The 20,643-nt window shown below is 42.0% G+C and overlaps 1 protein-coding gene across 1 annotated transcript in view; it reads left to right on the forward strand.

The window, feature by feature from the left end:
- Positions 1–5,279: 5,279 nt before the first annotated feature.
- The window catches only part of LOC109909554 (cadherin-18), a 363,038-nt gene continuing 347,674 nt past the window's right edge, over positions 5,280–20,643 (forward strand). The window contains exon 1 of the mRNA XM_031796728.1: positions 5,280–5,791. The gene's annotated coding sequence lies outside the window, so the exon portion shown is untranslated. The remainder of the gene's footprint in view (positions 5,792–20,643) is intronic.

Consider the following 20,643-nt stretch of genomic DNA (forward strand, 5'->3'; position numbering starts at 1 on the left):
TTTCTAAATTCAAACGGATCCCCTACAACTGGACATAGACATTTTATGAGACTCCTGCTTCCCCGAATCGAGGAAGAAGAAGGAATCGCTGAGGTTGGTTAAACTCTTCTCTGTGCTACACCAAATGGTACCTACCTATAACACTCTTTGGTTAAATGGCTTTTGGTGTAACAATCTGTAGCTAAGAGATCATTATGAAATTGCCATTCACAAAGAAAATACAATATGATCAGTGTAGTAAAGTTCAGGGAATACTTGTAAAGCTGTGGGAACCGTATTGTCATGATCAAACTGCCATTCAGCTCCGCATGAGTAGTCTGCTTGAAATCCAGCATAATGTCTAATCCTTTGAGAGTGATACACTTCACAGGATACAGTGCTGCTATAATGACACACGCAGGCAAAGGAATTGCTGTATCTAGAATACACTCCAGGAAGAAGTCCAGGCAACAAAGTATTGTCTGTAAGACAAAAAAACAGTAATAAAGTACACACTATTGTAGTTTGAACAACAGTTTAACTGTGCCAGCATAACATTAGGGTAGACTAGTTGAACATGCATACATACATCTGCAAAGGCACAGATATTACATTTACAACAATGTTTAGTAGACGGAAATATGGCATAACCGTCAACCTTTGCACAGTCGCCAGATTGTACAAATGTACCAAGGTAGGTAGGCAGACAGTGTCTACCTACAGACATGTCTAACAGGCATGTTTAAATATTGTCTTATACTAAAACCAACCTAAGTGTAGATATTTACAACAGTAAATTGTTGTATTATTGTTTATCCTCATTGTTTGCTAGTCATTTTAGCTACGTAGCTAGATTGCTGGATATGCAAGACTTGTTATTCAGATCTATTTGGAATTCTGTCTTGCTTCGTGCCTATACTTTTGTGACATTGAAACACATTAATTGAGTAATTTTAGATGACTAAACTGCTTGGAGTAATCCTGGATTATAAACTGTCATGGTCAAAACATGTTAATTCAACAGTAGCTAAAATGGGGAGAAGTCTGTCCACAATAAAGCACTTCTCTGCCTTAACAAAACTATCAACAAAGCAGGTCCAACAGGCACTAGATTTGTCGCACCTTGACTACTGTCCAGTCATGTTGTTGGGTGCCACAAAGAGGAATTTAGGAAAATTATAATTGACTCAGAACAGGGGAGCATGGGCTGGTCCTTAAACGTACATGTCAATCTTTCATGGCTCAAAGTGAAGGAGAGATTAACTTCATCACTACTTGTTTTTGTAAGAAGTATTGACATGCTGAATGCACCAAGCTGTGTGTTTAAACTACTAGCACTCGGACACCCATGCATACCCCACAAGGCATGTCATCAGAGGTCTCTTCCCAATGCCAAAATCCAGACTATGGGAGGCGCACAGTACTACATACAGTGCATTCGGTAAGTATTCAGACCCCTTGACTTTTTTCACATTTTGTTACGTTACAGCCTTATTCTAAAATGGATTAAATAGTTTTTCCCCTGATCAATCTATACACAATACCCCATAATGACGGTCACAAACCGTCTCGAAGCCCATAACAAAAAGGGAGACAACGTGGAGATAAGAAATAACAAAAATATGTTTATTTACCGAGGTAACCTATATACAAATAAAGAACGGTGTATGTAGTCAGTAATTAGTAGTGTAAGTGAGTGGGTACGTGTATAGATGTGATAATGAAGAGTGTTGAAAGATGCCGAAGCAAATAAAACAAACCGGCCACAATTTTTTAAAACATTTATTTTTACTTCAACTTTATTTAACCAGGTAGGCTAGTTGAGAACAAGTTCTCATTTACAACTGCGACCTGGCCAAGATAAAGCAAAGCAGTGTGACACAAACAACAACACAGGGTTACACATGGAACAGTCAATAACCTAATAGAAAAAAAAATAAGTTTATAGAGTGTGTGCAAATGGCGTGAGGAGGTAAGGCAATAAATAGGCCATAGTAGCGAAGTAATTGCAATTTAGCAAATTAAACACTGGAGTGATAGATGTGCAGATGATGATGTGCAAGTAGAAATACTGGTGTGTAAAAGAGCAGAAAAGTAAATAAAAACCATATGGGGATGAGGTAGGTAGATTGGATGGGCTATTTACAGATGGGCTAAGTACAGCTGCAGCGATCGGTTAGCTGCTCAGATAGCTGATGTTTAAAGTTTGTGAGGGAAATATCAGTCTCCAGCTTCAGTGATTTTTGTAATTCATTCCAGTCATTGGCAGCAGAGAACTGGAAGGTAAGGGGACCAAATTAGGTGTTGGCTTTGGGGATGACATTGAGATATACCTGCTGGAGCGTGTGCTATGGGTGGGTGTTATTATCGTGGCCATTGAGCTGAGATAAGGTGGAGCTTTACCTAGCAAAGACTTACAGATGACCTAGAGACAGTGGGTCTGGCGACGAATATGTGGCGAGGGCCAGCCGACGAGAGCATACAGGTCGCAGTGGTGGGTGGTATATGGGGCTTCGGTGACAAACGGATGGCACTGTGATAGACCGCATCCAATTTGCTGAGTAGAGTGTTGGGAGGCTATTTTGTAAATGACATTACCGAAGTCGAGGATCGGTAGGATAGTCAGTTTTATGAGTGTATGTTTGGCGGCGTGACTGAAGGAGGCTTTTTTGCGAAATAGGAAACCTATTTTAGATTTAATTTTGAATTGGAGATGTTTAATGTGAGTCTGGAAGGAGAGTTTACAGTCTAGCCAGACACCTAGGTATTTGTAATTGCACATTCATCTTCTGCACATCTATCACTCCAGTGTTTATTTGCTAAAGTGTCATTATTTTGCCACTATGGCCTATTTATTGCCTTACCTCATTTGCACACACTGTATATAGACTTTATTTTCTCTATTGTGGTATTGACTGTATGTTTGTTTATTCCATGTGTAACTCTGCGTTGTTGTTTGTGTCGCACTGCTTTGCTTTATCTTGGCCAGGTCGCAGTTGTAAACGAGAACTTCTCAACTAGCCTATCTGGTTAAATAAAGGTGAAATATATATTATATATATATATATATATATATTTTAAAAAATTAAATGGTAGGCAAAGTTTGTAATGCAACAAAATAGGAAAAATGCCGAAGGGGATGAATACTTTTGCAAGGCACTGTATATTTATCTTGGGACAAACCCGGGCCCAGTTGTGACCCATTTCTCTGACGACCCTCCCGGCTCCGACCTCCGACATCCTAATAAGGAAAACAAGAGCAAAGAGAAAGAATTCGACAGACCTAGTGGGAGGATCGTCACATTACAAAGCAAAAACAGGTTTTGAGAAATGTGTTCAAATGCATTACAAATTACCTCTAAGTGGGCTACCATGTGCCTTTTACTGAGGAGTGGATTCTGTCTGGCCATTTTACCATAAAGGCCTGATGGGTGGAGTGCTGCAGAGATGGTTGTCCTTCTGGAAGGTTCTCCCATCTCCACAGAGGAACTCCGGAGCTCTGTCAGAGTGACAAATTGGGTTCTTGGTGACCTCCCTGACTAAGGCCTTTCTCCCCCGATTGCTGAGTTTAACCAGGCGGCCAGCTCTAGGAAGTGGTTACAAATTTCTTCCATTTAAGAATGATGGAGGCCAATAAGTTATTGGGGACCTTCAATGAAACAGAACGTTTTTGGTACCCTTCCCCAGATCTGTTCCTTGAGACAATCCTATCTCGGAGCTCTACAGACAATTCCTTTGACCTCATGGCTTGGTTTTTGCTCTGACATGGACTGTCAACTGTGGGACCTTATATAGACAGGGTTGTGCTTTTCCAAATCATGTACAATCAATTTAATTTTCGACAGGTGGACTCCAATAAACTTGTAGAAACCTCTGAAGGATGATCAGTGGAAACAGGATGCACCAACACAACACAAGTAGTCTTCCTGAGACAGAAAAAATTATTCTGCTCATATATTTAGCAGTGAATCCGCCAATATGAACATCGCTGAACGACAACCAAAGGCTCTATCGAACAAGGACAAGCATATCTACATCCGCAAAAATGCATAGTGCGATCAGTATAACATAGAGCCATGTATATTTAAATCTAGTCCCCCCCCTCCCCAATACACCGGAAGCTGTCATAGGGTGTATAATTCAGCTCACGAAGCTCAGACCTGCCTTCCTCCTGGGCAACTATGTGTGAAACATCTTACTGTCCTAGAAATGCCTCTGACATGATGAAAACAAGTCCAGTGCCTATGAACGGGGTATGGTAGTAGGTACGAGGCGTACTCGTTTGAATATGTCAAGAACTGCACCGTTGGTGGGTTTTTCATGCTCAACATTTTCATGTGTGTATCAAGAATAGTCCACCACCCAAAGGACATCCAGCCAACTTGACACAACTGTGGGAAACATTGGAGTCAACCTGGCACCGCATCCCTGTGCAACACTTGCGACACCTTGAGTCACCTTGACACCTTGAGTCCATGATCTGACACATTTAGGCTGTTCTGAGGGCAAAAGGCGGTGCAGCTCAATATTAGGAAGTTGTTCATAATATTTCTTACACTCAGTGTATGTCTATGGCCACAATGCAACATACTGTTTTATATGTGGTGTACATGCTGCCCAAATTGTGGCCTTCCCCACTCTAAGTGCTTGTGATAAAACTTAATCCAAAGCTATTTTAAAAGTTATTGATCCTCTGTGGCTAAATGATGCTCTCTAGAGTAGTATGTTGAATGATTTTATTCATGTCTGCTCAGAAAGGAGTAACACACATAGTTTATTCTGAAAACTGGAACTATTTTCCTGTGAGAGGATTTTATTTAATCATGACAAAATAGCTACTTTAATAATAATGCAATTTAGAGACAATTTAATTTGTCGCACTGAGGGTAATCTTTTGTGACAAACTGTTAACATACATTTTATCATCTGTCGATCTGTGTGATACTTGCTGAGTCCATACATTTCCTCTAATTTAGATATTGCCACTTTCTCTTCCAGAATTAATATTCAAGTGAGTAATCATTCTTCTGCAATTTTTTCTTCTTCATTTGCCTAAATTCTAAATCATACAGCAGGTAAAAACCACTATTGTTTGCATTACTAGTGAAGCGTTGCCCGGGATACAGGCTACAGTACCGCATTCTTGCTAATGATTGTCTGGTTAAAAAAGAAGAGGATTATTATCTCCCGTCAGTCTAGATTGATTATACAGAAGAGGAATGAGTATGTGTACTCTGAACGGGAAGTGAGTAAACAAGGCACCAGGAGAAAAAACACAGATTGACAGAGAGAGAGAGAGAGAGAGAGAAAGAGAGAGCAAGTGATAGAGAACCAGCAAGCAGAGGAGGAGAGTGATGCAAGGAGATGAGTGTTTGGCTGAGGAGGAATTTGTCCACGTACTCTCCACTGCTCCACGCTTCTTTTCTACTGATCTGTTCTTCCTTAACCTCCCTCCCTCCTCCTTCCCCATCCAGCTGCTGGCTGAGCTCCCTCTGTTCCTCTCATCTCTCAGTGCAAGGACCTGAGTTGACTGAGCCTTTTGATTCATGCAAGAGCTGATTCACGCCATGCGATCTAGGGAGTGAGAGTGGACAGGACAGGATTCCCTCTCTCTACATCCATAATTCAGCGTTCACGCCTTCCTCCTGCTCCTGTTATCCTCTTTGCCTTCTTCTTATTCCTACTGCTGCTGCTAATGCCGTACGCTGCAGCTACTGATGCTGTTGTAGGTTACACTCCTGTTCCAGCACAGCCTTCCTGTGGTAATAATTCATCAAGCCAGAGCTCCGGAGTCTCAACTTAAAGTACAAAGGTAAGAGTAAATGTGCTTGATGAGCTTTGGATTGTGTTGGACATGTAATCATTATTTTACTGTTTGAATCATGTAAAAGTCTGGCTTGTTTGATCTTGTATGTCCAGTATGTGTATTTTCGAGCCAGTTCAGAAATGAGAGAATGTGTGCTGGAAAAGAAAGGGAAAGAAAAAAGGTGATTGCAATTTGCAAGTCGTAATGGAAGTTTCTTTTGGTGGAAAAAAAAAAGACTTTTGTTGTATGGGCTTGGTCTCCACCCTGAAGCATTGTGTAAGATTAGATAGTGTCCCCCCCCCCCCACACACACACACACGTACTCCCCACCCCCCTTTCCCCTCCTCTTGCTTCATCTACTCGCAGAGGGAGAGGGCAAACCTAACATAATGTGTATTCCCTCTCTTGTTTCTTGGTGGTGCTCAAAGGACACAGGACAGTGCCACTTCTGCTAGTTAGAGATATAGCCTTTACCTCCTCTGCTAATAACCCCTATATCACAGCTCTGTGAATAGGCAGAACTGAGATCACATACTGTAAACATTTATACTGTATGTTCTTGTGTGTATTTTGCTGTATACTGAGTGTGTGTCCCTGTATACTGTATGTTGGAGATTTAATTGACAAATTACCAGATATTATTTTATTATAGGCTACACTCTCAACATACCTGACTGATTATGCGGAGGCTAATTGAGTAAATGTGTTCTGCTATTTTGTTTTTCACTCACTGTTAAGAGTGTCAGTGACCCTGGAAATGCCCTGTTTTGGATGGTAGCAGACTTAATATGCGGAAGAGAGAGGGATACTTTTTTTTCTAGAAACGGTGTGTTCTCGAGTGTGTATTTGTGTGTGTGGCTGTATACTGTATACTTTTTTTCTAGAATCAGAGCCGTAATATGTCAGCTAGACAGTCCCCTGATGTGTTACCCAATGAAGTGCTAGGTGCATTGAAGCACTGAGACAGCATTGTCAACACAGCTGGATTTCAAAGACTAGGTTCTCACTGTGATACTGTCTAGATTTTACAATTCTTTAAAAAAAATAGTCTTACTGGAATAAGGATTTATTTTATAGGTAAAAGATACATGGATGTCTAAATAAAATCACCATCCACAGTCATATCCAAATATATGTCTAATGGAAATACTTGGCATATTTGAATAATTGAGTAAAAGTATTTGGAATGTCATAAGTAACACATGATGTCAAACATTGCCGTCATATTGACCATTATCATTTGTATTGCACTGATGATGGTGTTATGGAAAGAAGGGGCTTTGCATCTGTATAATTCACTGATACAGGGTTTTTACCAGTATGGTACAAGCAGCATTATGAATCACAACTGTTGATTAAAAATGCCTCCAGCAGGTGTGTTATATTACACAGCTGCTACTTGCTATTGGAAGGCAATAAGGAGACATTGTGTGAATGCTCTACATTCCAATTACAGTGGGATGTTTTACTTGGATGTTTGTAAATGTCAGAGTACATGTTAAAAATTATATTCTAAGCTGTCCATTTTTATATGTGAGGTATCAATGTGTCATTTTTCTGTGGTCTTCACCAGCTTATTGTTCAAATATTTATTTTCAATATGTGTGTGATTGACAATGCTGGTATATTGGCTAGCTTTGGCCTTCATTGATCTTCACAGATTCAATGCTTGGGGTGTGTTAACCTTGATCACTAGGCCCAGGGGACAAATCCAAATGCAGTGACCCCTGCCTACCACCATACCTTCTTTCCTTTCAATCAGTCCATACTAATCTATGAATAGGACCTAATGGTATCACGATATTACCAATCACTAATAGCAAAATTACTTATTTAGAAAGGAATGTGATATTAAGGACTCTCTCTCTCTCTCTCTCTCTCTCTCTCTCTCTCTCTCTCTCTCTCCTTCACAGTTAATACTTTTTATTGTCACTGTAAACCATTAGTGCGATGATTCTCATACAGATTTTACAGAAAGATACGCCATGGAGTCAGCGAGGTTCTAGCTCAGGGATGTTCTGCATGAACGATCCCTTTAGGGGGGTGGGGGATTTTGGCACCAGCTGGCTGCAGAGCTGTTATGAAGGTTTTTAAATGGATTTTAGGGTGTAATTTAAAAATCATCCTATGGTGGCACTGTATTTCTACCAGTGGAGGGATTTCTGACTGACTAAAAGCAGTATTCCCAGACTTCCATCGATCTTTTGAGGTGATGGTAAAAATTCAAAAAGCTTCTAAAACTCATAAATCACATGTACACTGAACATAAATATAAACACAACATGTAAATTGTTGGTCCCATGTTTTTTGAGTTTAAATAAAATATCCCAGAAATGTTCCATATACTCAAAAAGCTAATTTCTCTAAAATGTTGTTCACAAATTTGTTTACCACCTTGTTGGTGAGTATTTCTTGTTTGCCAAGATAATCCAGTCACCTGACAGGTGTGCCATATCAATAAGCTGAATAAACAGCATGATCATTACACAGGTGCAAATTGTGTTGGGGACAATAAAAGGACACTCTAAAATTTGCAGTTTTTCCACATAAGACAGCTGATGATCTCTGGGTTTACACAACCAAAGAATTTCTGCTCAAACTTTCCGAAACCGTCTCAGGGTTTCGGAAGCTCATGTGTGTGCTCATCATCCTCAACACTGGCATAAGCTAAAGAAAAATGAAGACAATTGCACTTTATTGATGACAATTTGAATGCACAGAGATACCGTGATGAGATCCTGAGACCCATTGTCGTGCCATTCATCCACCACCATAATCTCATGTTTCAGCATGATAGTTTGCTAGGCCCCATGTCACAAGGATCTACAGTGCATTCGGAAAGTATTCGGACCCCTTGAATTTTTCAACATTTTGTTAGGTTACAGGCTTATTCTAAAATGTATTAAATTGTTTTTTCCCCCTCATCAATCTACACACAGTACCCCATAATGACAAAGCAAAAACAGGTTTTTAGAATTTTTTGCAAATATATAAAACATTTAAAATTTAAATATAACATTCACATAAGCATTCAGACACTTTACTCAGTACTTTGTTAAAGCACCTTTGACAGCGATTACATCCTTGAGTCTTCTTGGCACGCCTATATTTGGGGAGTTTCTCTCATTCTTTTCTGCAGATCCTCTCAAGCTCTGTCAGGTTGGATTGGGAGCATCGCTACCCAGCTATTTTCAGGTCTCTGCAGAAATCTTCGATTGGTTCCAAGTGCGGGCTCTAGGTGGGGTGCTTCCAGGACATTCAGAAACTTATCCCGAAGCCACTCTTGCCTTGTCTTGGCTGTGTGCTTAGGGTTGTTGTCCTGTTGGAAGGTAAACCTTCACCCCAGTCTGAGGTCCTGAGCACTCTGGAGCAGGTTTTCATTAAGGCTCTCTCTGTAATTTGCTCTGGTCATCTTTCCCTCAAACATGACTAGTCTCCCTACCGCTGAAAAACATCCCCACAGCATGATGCTGCCACCACCATGCTTCACTGTAGGGACTATGCTAGGATTCCTCCAGAAGCGACGCTTGGAATTCAGGAATTCAGGCCAAGGAGTTCAATCTTGGTTCCATCAGACCAGATCATCTTGTTTCACATGATCTGAGAGTCTTCAAGTGCCTTTTGGCAAACTCCAAAGGGGCTGTCATGCGCCTTTTACTGAGGAGTGGCTTCCATCTGGCCACTCTACCATAAAGGCCTGATTGGTGGAGTGCTGCAGAGATGGTTGTCATTCTCCTATCTCCACAGAGGAACTCTGGAGCTTTGTCAGAGTGACCATCGGGTTCTTGGTCACCTCTCTGACCAAGGCCCTTTTCCCCCGATTGCTCAGTTTGGCCGTGTGGCCAACTCTAGGAAGAGTCTTGGTGGTTCCTAACGTCTTCCATTTAAGAATGATGGAGGCCATTGTGTTCTTGGGGACCTTCATGTCACGTTCATTATGAAGATGAGACCAAGGCGCAGCGTGAGTAGAGTTACACATGTTCTTAATAAAACCGAAACTCAGCAAAACAAACAAGCACAAACGAAACGTGAAGATATACGAATAGTGCAGACAGGCAGCAAAACATAAAACAAGATCCCACAAACACCAAAGGGAAATGGCTACCTATATATGATCCCCAATCAGAGACAACGATAAACAGCTGTCTCTGATTGGTAATCATATCAGGCCAACATAGAATTACAAAAACCCCTAGACCTACAAAACCCTTGACAATACAAAAACCCTAGACTAAACAAAACTAGCCTACCCACCCTAGTCACACCCTGACCTAACCAAAATATAAAGAAAACAGAGATATCTCAGGTCAGGGCGTGACAGTACCACCCCCCCCAAAAAAGGTGCGGACTCCCGGACGCAAACCTGAACCTGTAGGGGAGGGTGCGGGTGGGCATCTACCCTCGGTGGTGGCTCCGGTTCTGGATGCAGCCCCTCCTCTTTATGCTGATCCCTCGCCTTTGTAGAAACGGGCCGCGGATCATCGCCGGAGGTTCCGGACTGGGGACCGTCGCTGGAGACCCCGGACTGGGGACCGTCGCTGGAGACCCCGAACTGGGGACCGTCGCTGGAGACCCCGGACTGGGGACCATCGGCGGAGGTTCCGGACTGTGGACATTTGGCGGAGGTTCCGGACTGTGGCCCGTCGTTGGAGGTTCTGGACTGTGAAATGTTGCCGGAAGCTCTGGACTGGGAACTGTCGCCGGAAGCTCTGGACTGGGAACTGTCGCCGGAAGCTCTGGACTGGGAACTGTCGCTGGAAACTCTGGACTGTGGAGTTGCACTGGAGGCCTGGTGCGTGGGACCGGTACTGTTGGTACCGGGCTGATGACACGCACCTCAGAGCGAGTGCGGAGAGGAGGCACAGGACGTACTGGGACTGTGGAGGCGCACTGGAGACCTGATGCGTGGGACCGATACAGGTGGCACTGGGCTGAAGACACAACCACCTCATGGTGAGTGCGGAGAGGAGGCACAGGACTGACTGGACTGTGGAGGCGTACTGGAGACCTGATTCGTGGGACCGATATAGGTGGCACCGGGCTGATGACACGCACCTCAGGGTGTGTGCGGAGAGGAGGCACAGGACGTACTGGACTGTGGAGGCGCACTGGAGGTCTGGAGCGTAGAGCTGGCATAACCCATCCTGGCTAGATGTTTATTTTCACCCGGCAAATGCAGGACTCACTGGGCTGTGCAGTCGCACCGGAGACACAGTGCGCAGAGCCAGCACAGGATATCCTGGTCCAAGGAGGTGTACTGGAGATCAGGAGCGCTGAGCCGGCACCATCCGTCCTGGCTGGATGCCCATTCTAGCCCGGTCAGTACGAGGAGCTGGAATAGAGCGCACCAGGCTATGAATGCGAACTGGAGACACCGTGAGCATCACTGCGTAACACGGTGTCTGACCAGTCACACGCTCCCCACGGTAAGCACGAGGAGTTGGCTCAGGTCTCCAAGCTGACTCAGCCAATCTCCCCGTGTGCCTCCTCCCCAAACAATGTTTGAGCTGCCTCTTGGGCTTCCGTGCTAGCCGTGTCCCCTCGTATCGTCGTCGTTCCTGCTGCGCTATCTCCACCTACTTCCATGGTAGGTGTCACGCCCTGGTCTTAGTATTTTGTGTTTTCTTTATTATTTTGGTCAGGCCAGGGTGTGACATGGGTTAATTATGTGGTGTGTTTTGTCTTGAGGTTTTTTGTCGGTATTGGGATTGTGGTATAGTGGGGTTATCTAGAAAAGTCTATGGTTGCCTGAAGTGGTTCTCAATCAGAGGCAGGTGTTTATCGTTGTCTCTGATTGGGAACCATATTTAGGCAGCCATATTCTTTGAGTGTTTCGTGGGTGATTGTTCCTGTCTCAGTGTTTGTTTGCACCAGATAAGGCTGTTTAGGTTTTCACGGTACGATTCTTGTTTTGTATTGTTCGTGTTTATCTTTTATTAAACATGTAGCGAAATAACCACGCTGCATTTTGGTCCACCTCTCATTCCCCGGAAGAAAACCTTAACAGTAGGCGATCCTTTCCAGCAATGATTTCTTCCCACGTCCAGGATCCTTTACCAGCCAAAATCGTCCATGATGTCTGCTCCTCCTGGCCACGCTGCTTGGTCCGTTTGTGGTGGGATCTTCTGTTACATTTGTTATAAAGATGAGACCAAGGCACAGCGTGGGTAGAGTTACACATGTTTTAAATAAAACTCAGCAAAACAAAACAAACAAGCACAAACAAAATGTAAAGCTACACGAATAGTGCAGACAGGCAACTAAACATAGAACAAGATCCCACAAACACCAAAGGGTAATGGCTACCTAAATATGAATGATAAACAGCTGTCTCTGATTGGGAACCATATCAGGCCAACATAGAATTACAAAAACCCCTAGACCTAAAAAACCTTAGACAATACAAGACCCCTAGACAAAACAAAACTAGCGTACCCACCCTAGTCACACCCTGATCTAACCAAAATATAAAGAAAACAGGATATCTCAGGTCAGGGCATGACACTTCAATGCTGCAGAAATCGTTTGGTACCCTTCCCCAGATCTGTGCCTCAACACAATCCTGACTCTGAGCTCTATGGACAATTGTTCGACCTCATGGCTTGGTTTTTGCTCTGACATGCAGTGTCATCTGTGGTTCCTTATATAGACAGGTGTGTGCCTTTCCAAATCAAGTCCAATCAATTGAATTTACCACAGGTGGACTCCAAGTTGTGGAAACATCTCAAGGGTGATCAATGGCAACATGATGCACCTGAGCTCAATTTTGAGTCTCATAGCAAAGGGTCTGAATACTTATTTGCATACTTATTTCGAAAAACCTATTTTCACTTCGTCATTATGGGGTATTGTGTGTTGACTTATGAAGAAAAAAATGTGTTTATGAATACATTTTCGAATAAGACTGTAACGTAACAAAATGTGGAAAAGGTGAAGGGGCGCTGCCTAGACAATTCTTGGAAGCTGAAAATGTCCAAGTTCTACCGTGGCCTGCATATTCAGCAGACATGTCACCTATTGAGCATGTTTGGGAGGGTCTGGATTGATGTGTACGACAGCGTGTGGGACAACATTCCAGAGGCCACAATCAACAGCCTGATCAACTCTATCCGAGGAGATGTATTGCACTAGTCAGACTAGATACTGACAGATTTTCTGATCCACGGCCCTACATTCTTTATTTCTGTGACCAACAGATTAATTTATTTCAATTCATTGATTTCATTATGTGAACTGTAACTCAGTAAAATCATTGTCATTTTTGTCCAGTGTAACATAAACTGTTTTCAGCTCTATTTCCATTGGGATTTCACACAATTTCTGTAAAGAAGTTGCAAGGCTGAATTACACTTCATATAAACTACAGTTCAAAAGTTTGGAGTCGCTTAGAAATGTCTTGTTTTTTAAAGAAAAGCAATTTTTTTGTCCATTTAAAATAACATCAAATTGATCTGAAAGTGTCAGCATTGTTAATGTTGTAAATGACTATTGTAGTTGGAAATGGCTGATTTTTTAAATGGAATATCTACATAGGCGTACAGAGGCCAAATATCAGCAACCATAACTCCTGTGTTCCAATGGCACGTTGTGTTAGCTAATCCATGTTTATAATTTTTAAATGCTAATTGATCATTAGAAATCCCTTTTGCAATTATGTTAGCACAACTGATAACTGTTGTACTGATTAAATAAGCAATAAAACTGGCCTTCTTCAGACTAGTTGAGTATCTGGAGCATCAGCATTTGTGGGTTCGATTACAGGCTCAAAATGGACAGACAAATAACTTTCTTGTGTAACTCATCAGTCTGTTCTTGTTCTGAGAAGTAAAGGCTATTCCATGCGAGAAATTGCCAAGAAACTGAAGACCTTGTACAACGCTGTATACTATTCCCTTCAGAGAACAGTGCAAACTGTCTCTAACCAGAATAGAAAGAGGAGTGGGAGGCCCCGGTGCACAACTGAGCAAGAGGACAAATACATTAGAGTGTCTAGTTTGAGAAACAGACACCTCACAAGTTCTCAACTGGCAGCTTCATTAAATAGCACCCGCAAAAAACAGTCTCAACGTCAACAGTGAAGAGGCGACTCCGGAATGCTGGCCTTCTAGGCAGAGTTGCAAAGAAAAAGCCATATCTCAGACTGGCCAATAAAAATAAAAGATCACAATGGGGGAAAAGAACACAGACAGAGGAAGATTGGAAAAAGTGTTATGGACAGACAAATCTACGTGTGAGGTGTTCGGATCACAAAGAATAATATTCATGATACGCAGAAAAAATTTAAAGATGCTGGAGGAGAGCTTGATGCCATCTGTCAAGCATGGGGGAGGCAATGTGACGGTCTGGGGGTGCTTTGGTGGTGGTAAAGTGTCTTCGCTATATTTCCAATTCATTTTGCAACTCATTTCATGTATGTTTTCATGGAAAACAAGGACATTTCTAAGTGAACCCAAAACTTTGAATGTAATGTACATTCACTGAAACCTCAATTACCTCAATTATGAAAGGAGGAAGTTGGGTGGGTGGTAAGCAGGCGCAGACTGGCCATCTGGCATTTCAGGAAAATGTCAGATGCGCTGGTCAATTTTTAGCCTGTGTAATAATGGTGGCCTCAAGCAAAAAAAAATGGTCCGTTGTCGGGGCCTCAAAGGAAAAAATGGTTGGTGTGTTAGAAATGCCAGGGCAGATTTTTGGATCCAGTTCACCGCTGGGGGTGTGGGGATGATGCCAACAGACAAATGTATCATCACTAGCATGGCATGTCATCACTTTTTAAGCTTTTCTTCTCCCGACATCATGAAAGATTCATTCAAAGATTTCTATTTTATATGGCAGTTTTAGTTTTATCAAGAAGACCTGTGATATTTTCAATCTATGCTAATTACACTAGGTCTTGATCACAGCAAGAAGCCTTGGTAACACTTTTCACACGTCAGATATAGATACATTACATTTCATCTATAAACAGAATATTTATTATAGTATATTACTGTCAGATGCATTGTAACGAAACAAACATCATGAGACAAGTGCCAGGGAACACCACCCCATAAGCCCCTAGTAGCATCCAGCCATTCAATCAAAGGTCGGGTGGTAGTTTTACAGTATCTTTTGTCAGGTATCTATCACCCTGATAACAATCAGACACTATGCAGGGCAGCAGCCAGTTGCCAACAACATTATGATACCCACAACGAGCACAGTGCAGTTTACCAAGCAGGAAAAGCAGCAGAAATGGACTGGCAATAGGGCAGTTCAGGCAAATGCCAGATGGGCTTATCCATCTTTACCCCAGTGGGTTTGTTTAAATTGTGGGTTTTGCACATCGAAAAAAAAGCCTGTGTGTTAGAAGTACCCAGGCCGATTTCTGGTTCCAGTCTGTCCCTGAGCATAAGCAGCAGCAGCAGTAGCAGCAGTGGCAGCAGCTATCTGTGTGACCTCATTTTGTCATATTCAGTTCTGCGTTGAGTCAGTCCCAAAATGCTGGCCAGGGATTAGATACATTTGTGTGAACACCAAAATTGAGAGGGCAACCAAAGGAATGAAGATAACTTTAAAGAGCCTGAATTGGCATAATACATATCAAACATTTTTGGCTTTGCATGTCGGGAGTTGGGAGGTCAGGATTGTCTCATTAATGGTAATATAATATTTTTCTAGGATTGTCTGGGTTGTATGTTGTAGTTCAACAAGACAGCATCTAATTGGCCCTATTGCTTTCATCCATTTTGAAATGTGGTGATTTATCATTACTAGCCATTTTATTTTCAGCAAGCTGCACAGCTTCTCAGGTAGTAATTTCACAGAATCTTTACTATGAATAAAAATCTAAAGCAGCCTTGAGTGGGGGGAGGGACCAGTAGTCATGGTCGATGTCTGAGGTACTGTCTTTAGCCATGACCTATTATTTGTGGCCAATGGGAAAGAGAAGTGTGCCTGTATGATTAATGGTTATGATTACCTACTCAGAAAAAGTGGTTTTATGGCCCAGCACTTCCACTTTTATCACTTAAACCCGGGGCAAGATGCTTCATCATGCCCCCAATGCTGCAGACAGCAGCCCTTAAAGACATTGCTATCTCCCAAATGGCACCCTTTATTGTGCACACAGTTTGACCAGGGTTATAGTGCACTAATTTTGACCAGAGCCTTATGGGCCCTTGTCAAAGTAGTGCGCTATATAGGGACTAGGGTGTAATTTGGGACATAGCCAAAGACTGTGCTGGAATGACCAAAAATTACCTATAAAGCTTTTACAGCCATGTCATCTGACCTTTTGCATTGGAAATCATGTGGAAAAGAACTAGACATGAGCAAAATGGCTTTGATTTTGAGAGCATGTTTTGTGTCCATGAACAGTGTTAAACTTTACATGAAGTAATTCAGACTAAAGGCTCTATTCAAATCTTATCACGGATGTTCAGTTTTACAACGTGATTGAAATTTTAAATAATGTTCCCGCTTTAGCGGAGACTGCATTCACGGTAAACGTTGAATTCGTCGACACAATTGGAAAATACCTTAAAATGTATATCGCAGAATTTGTATTGCTTTAGCTTTACCGATTGAATAGAGCCATACACGAGTTAGCTAATACATAACATGCATAGTAGTATATTTTTGCCAAATGTTAAATGGTAGCGTTCAGTATAACATAATGAACAACATGCCTGCAATACTGAGTGTACAAAACATTAGGAACACCTGTTCTTTCCATGACACAGACTGACCAGGTGAACCCAGGTGAAAGTAAGGTATGTTCCTTTATTGATATCACCTATTAAATCCACTTCAATCAGTGTAGATGAAGAGGAGGAGACAGGTAAAAAAAATAAAAAATTAAGCCTTGCGACAATTGAGACATGGATTGTATATGTGTGCCGTTCAGGGGCTGAATGGGCAAGACAAAAGGTTTAAGTGCCTTTAAATGGGGTATGGTAGTATGTGCCAGTCGCACCATTTTGATTGTGTCAAGAACTGCAATGCTGCTGCTTTTTCACGCTCAACAGTTTCCCGCGTGTATCAAGAATGGTCCACCACTTTAAAGGAAACACAGCCAACTTGACACAACTGTGGGAAATATTGGAGTTAACATGGGCCAGCATACCTGTGGATTTCTATCGAAAGGTGTTCCTGATGTGTTGTAGACTCAGTGTATACCTGCCCTTACAATGGTCTGGATTCACATTTTATTTAAGGCTGGAATCCTTAATGGTGACACTTCCAGTTCCGTGTGAGATATTACAACAAAGAAGTTACTGCAAACAATTAACTCGGACATCATTACACGCGCGATAGAAAAGCAGAATACAGTATGCACCACATTTTTTTTACCAAGTTGCACGACGCTCCTCGCCTCCGCTTAGTAAAAAAACAAGAACTAATAACAAAGGCGGTGGGATGTACAGTGGCGCTGTTCCACCTACTGCCGATTCCATATTTAAGGTATTTTAAGGTTAGGAGAGAATTAAATTCCAATCATAAATAAAAATGTCTGAAAAGTGTGTGAGTGAAAGAGTGTGTGAGAGCGAGAGTGAGAGTTTGCAAAAATCAAATCAAATCAAATGTATTTGTAACATACACATGGTTAGCAGATGTTAATGCGAGTGTAGTGAAATGCTTGTACTTCTAGTTCCGACAATGCAGTAATAACCAACGAGTAATCTAACCTAACAATTCCAAAACTACTACCTTATACACACAAGTGTAAAGGGATAAACAATATATACATAAAGATATATGAATGTGTGATGGTACAGAACGGCATAGGCAAGATGCAGTAGATGGTATAGAGTACAGTATATACATATGAGATGAGTAATGTAGGGTATGTAAACATTATATTAAGTAGCATTGTTTAGTGGCTAGTGATATATTTTACATCAATTTCCATCAATTCCCAGTGGCTCGAGTTGAGTCAGTGTGTTGGCAGCAGCCACTCAATGTTAGTGGTGGCTGTTTAACAGTCTGATGGCCTTGAGATAGAAGCTGTTTTTCAGTCTCTCGGTCCCTGCTTCGATGCATCTGTACTGACCTCGCCTTCTGGATGATAGCGGGATGAACAGGCAGTGGCTCGGGTGGTTGTTGTCCTTGATGATCTTTATGGCTTTCCTGTGACATCGGGTGGTGTAGGTGTCCTGGAGGGCAGGTAGTTTGCCCCCGGTGATGCGTTGTGCAGACCTCACTACCTTGTGCCTTGGTTGATTAATTAAGTGGATTAGCACCCCATACTATATGTGTATGTGTGTGTATGTGTGTGCATGCACGCTCTTTTGTTTGTGTGTGTGCAGTGCATGTCTGTAATAATGGGGAGCTCCTCGATTATACTCTAATCATTAACCCACAGTTAATTGTTATCACACATACCAACACTTGTTAGGACCCAGTTCTAGCCCCCTGCACTACTAAATTACTCTCCATCTTGCCACTTTGCCTTAAAGGTTAGCCCTCTTAAAAGGTTACGTCTCCCTTTGACATTTAGCTTGATGACTTATTTTGGAGCCGGCATCGACTTGCTTGTTGTTGCCACTTAGAATTAGTCATGCTTTAAACAGTAACAGGGCATAGCAACCGTTTCGGGGACTGTTTAAAATGTTTATTATCCCTGTCAACAGTATCGGTGGTGGTGGTGGTGGTGGTGGTGGAGGGTGCATCCTCTCACCATCGTCAGCTGAGATGAATTGCTTGTGAAAAAAAACATAATTAACTTCCTCTAGATGCTTAAAAAGCTAATATTTTGTTTGTCCAGAGTTGTTTACTTGAAATGTCTTCAGTTAGAGCTAAACAATTAATAAGACAAGGAAGTGAGGAATTGGAGTTCCCATTGCTGTGTTGGTGTGTCTGTGCATGTATGTTTTTTTTATGAGAGGATATTTGGATAAAAGTTTCTTTATATTTCTTTCTATGTGTCATCCAGGAAATATAAACAACAATATTGGATGTGCCTGGCAGTTTCCTCGTAGTAGCTGCTTGTTCACAGTACCTAAAAAGCTCAACACAGCTATTTTTACACAAAAAGACAAGCTATTGATGCATGACAGTATGCCATGTTGTCGGGAAAAGTGCAACCTGAGTTTGTCAACATTTACAAAAAGTGGAAAAAAGATTTGTGTTGAAATATGGTTCTAAGATAATTTTCTCTTCCTTTGAAACTATTTTTATGGGGGGATACCATGCTCCTGTTTTTGTCTTGGACTGCAGATTGACAATTGGCAGTCCAAGACAAAAACAGGCGCATAGAATCATAGAGCAGTTTAGTGTGTGCCTTGGTCTGCATCTGCAAGTACAGTATAGCTCAATGAATAGCCTCTAAACGGATAACATTTGTAAAATGATTAATTCATTGCCTTTGTATAAATGTTTATATATATACACTGCTCAAAAAAATAAAGGGAACATTAAAATAACACATCCTAGACCTGAATGAATGAAATATTCTTATTAAATACTTTTTTCTTTACATAGTTGAATGTGCTGACAACAAAATCACACACAAATTATCAATGAAAATCAAATTCATTGATAATGAATTTCAAGATTGGCAAATTCGCCACTGGCGCCCTGTGCTCTTCACAGATGAAAGCAGGTTCACACTGAGCACATGTGACAGACGTGACAGTCTGGAGGCGCCGTGGATAACGTTCTGCTGCCTGCAACATCCTCCAGCATGACCGGTTTGGCGGTGGGTCAGTCATGGTGTGGGGTGGCATTTCTTTGGGGGGCCGCACAGCCCTCCATGTGCTCGCCAGAGGTAGCCTGACTGCCATTAGGTACCGAGATGAGATCCTCAGACCCCTTGTGAGACCATATGCTGGTGCGGTTGGCCCTGGGTTCCTCCTAATTCAAGACAATGCTAGACCTCATGTGGCTGGAGTGTGTCAGCAGTTCCTGCAAGAGGAAGGCATTGCTGCTATGGACTGGCCCGCCCGTTCCCCAGACCTGAATCCAATTGAGCACATCTGGGACATCATGTCTCGCTCCATCCACCAACGCCACGTTGCACCACAGACTGTCCAGGAGTTGGCGGATGCTTTAGTCCAGGTCTGGGAGGAGATCCACCAGGAGAACATCCGTCACCTCATCAGGAGCATGCCCAGGCGTTGTAGGGAGGTCATACAGGCACGTGGAGGCCACACACACTACTGAGCCTCATTTTGACATGTTTTAAGGACATTACATCAAAGTTGGATCAGCCTGTAGTGTGGTTTTCCACTTTAATTTTGAGTGTGACTCCAAATCCAGACCTCCGTGGGTTGATAAATTTGATTTCCATTGATAATTTTTGTGTGATTTTGTTGGCAGCACATTCAACTATGTAAAGAAAAAAGTATTTAATAAGAAAATGTAATTCATTCAGATCTAGGATGTCTTATTTTAGTGTTCCCATAATTTTTTTGAGTAGTGCATATATATATATATATATATATATATATATATATATATATGTTAAATGTTATGTTAAATGTTTCGGCTTTGTTCAGAAATGTAACAAAGTCTATATACTGTAGTTAAGAGTCTAGAAGGTTACCCAAAGTATTTGTTTTCATCTCTGGAGGGGCTAGCCAACATCACACACCATGCTAACCTACACTGTACATAAGAGAATCCCATGCATAACACATCACCCGTGGGAATGCTTTCTTTACTCCAGCCCTCGGGCCAAACACACTAGTGCCTCCTAATTACTAAGCACACAGTTTTGTTAATTCACAAAATGAAACTCCACATAGAATAGTGGAGGCTTAGGATCCATCGCTGTGATATGGTACTTAAACGCCTTGTTGCCATGGAATAAAATAAAATAAAATAAAGGGTGCATAATGGGTATTGTGGGCTGCTGTGTATAAATATCATTAAAG

This window comes from Oncorhynchus kisutch, linkage group LG18, assembly GCF_002021735.2.
Source record: "Oncorhynchus kisutch isolate 150728-3 linkage group LG18, Okis_V2, whole genome shotgun sequence".
Classification (NCBI taxonomy): domain Eukaryota; kingdom Metazoa; phylum Chordata; class Actinopteri; order Salmoniformes; family Salmonidae; genus Oncorhynchus; species Oncorhynchus kisutch.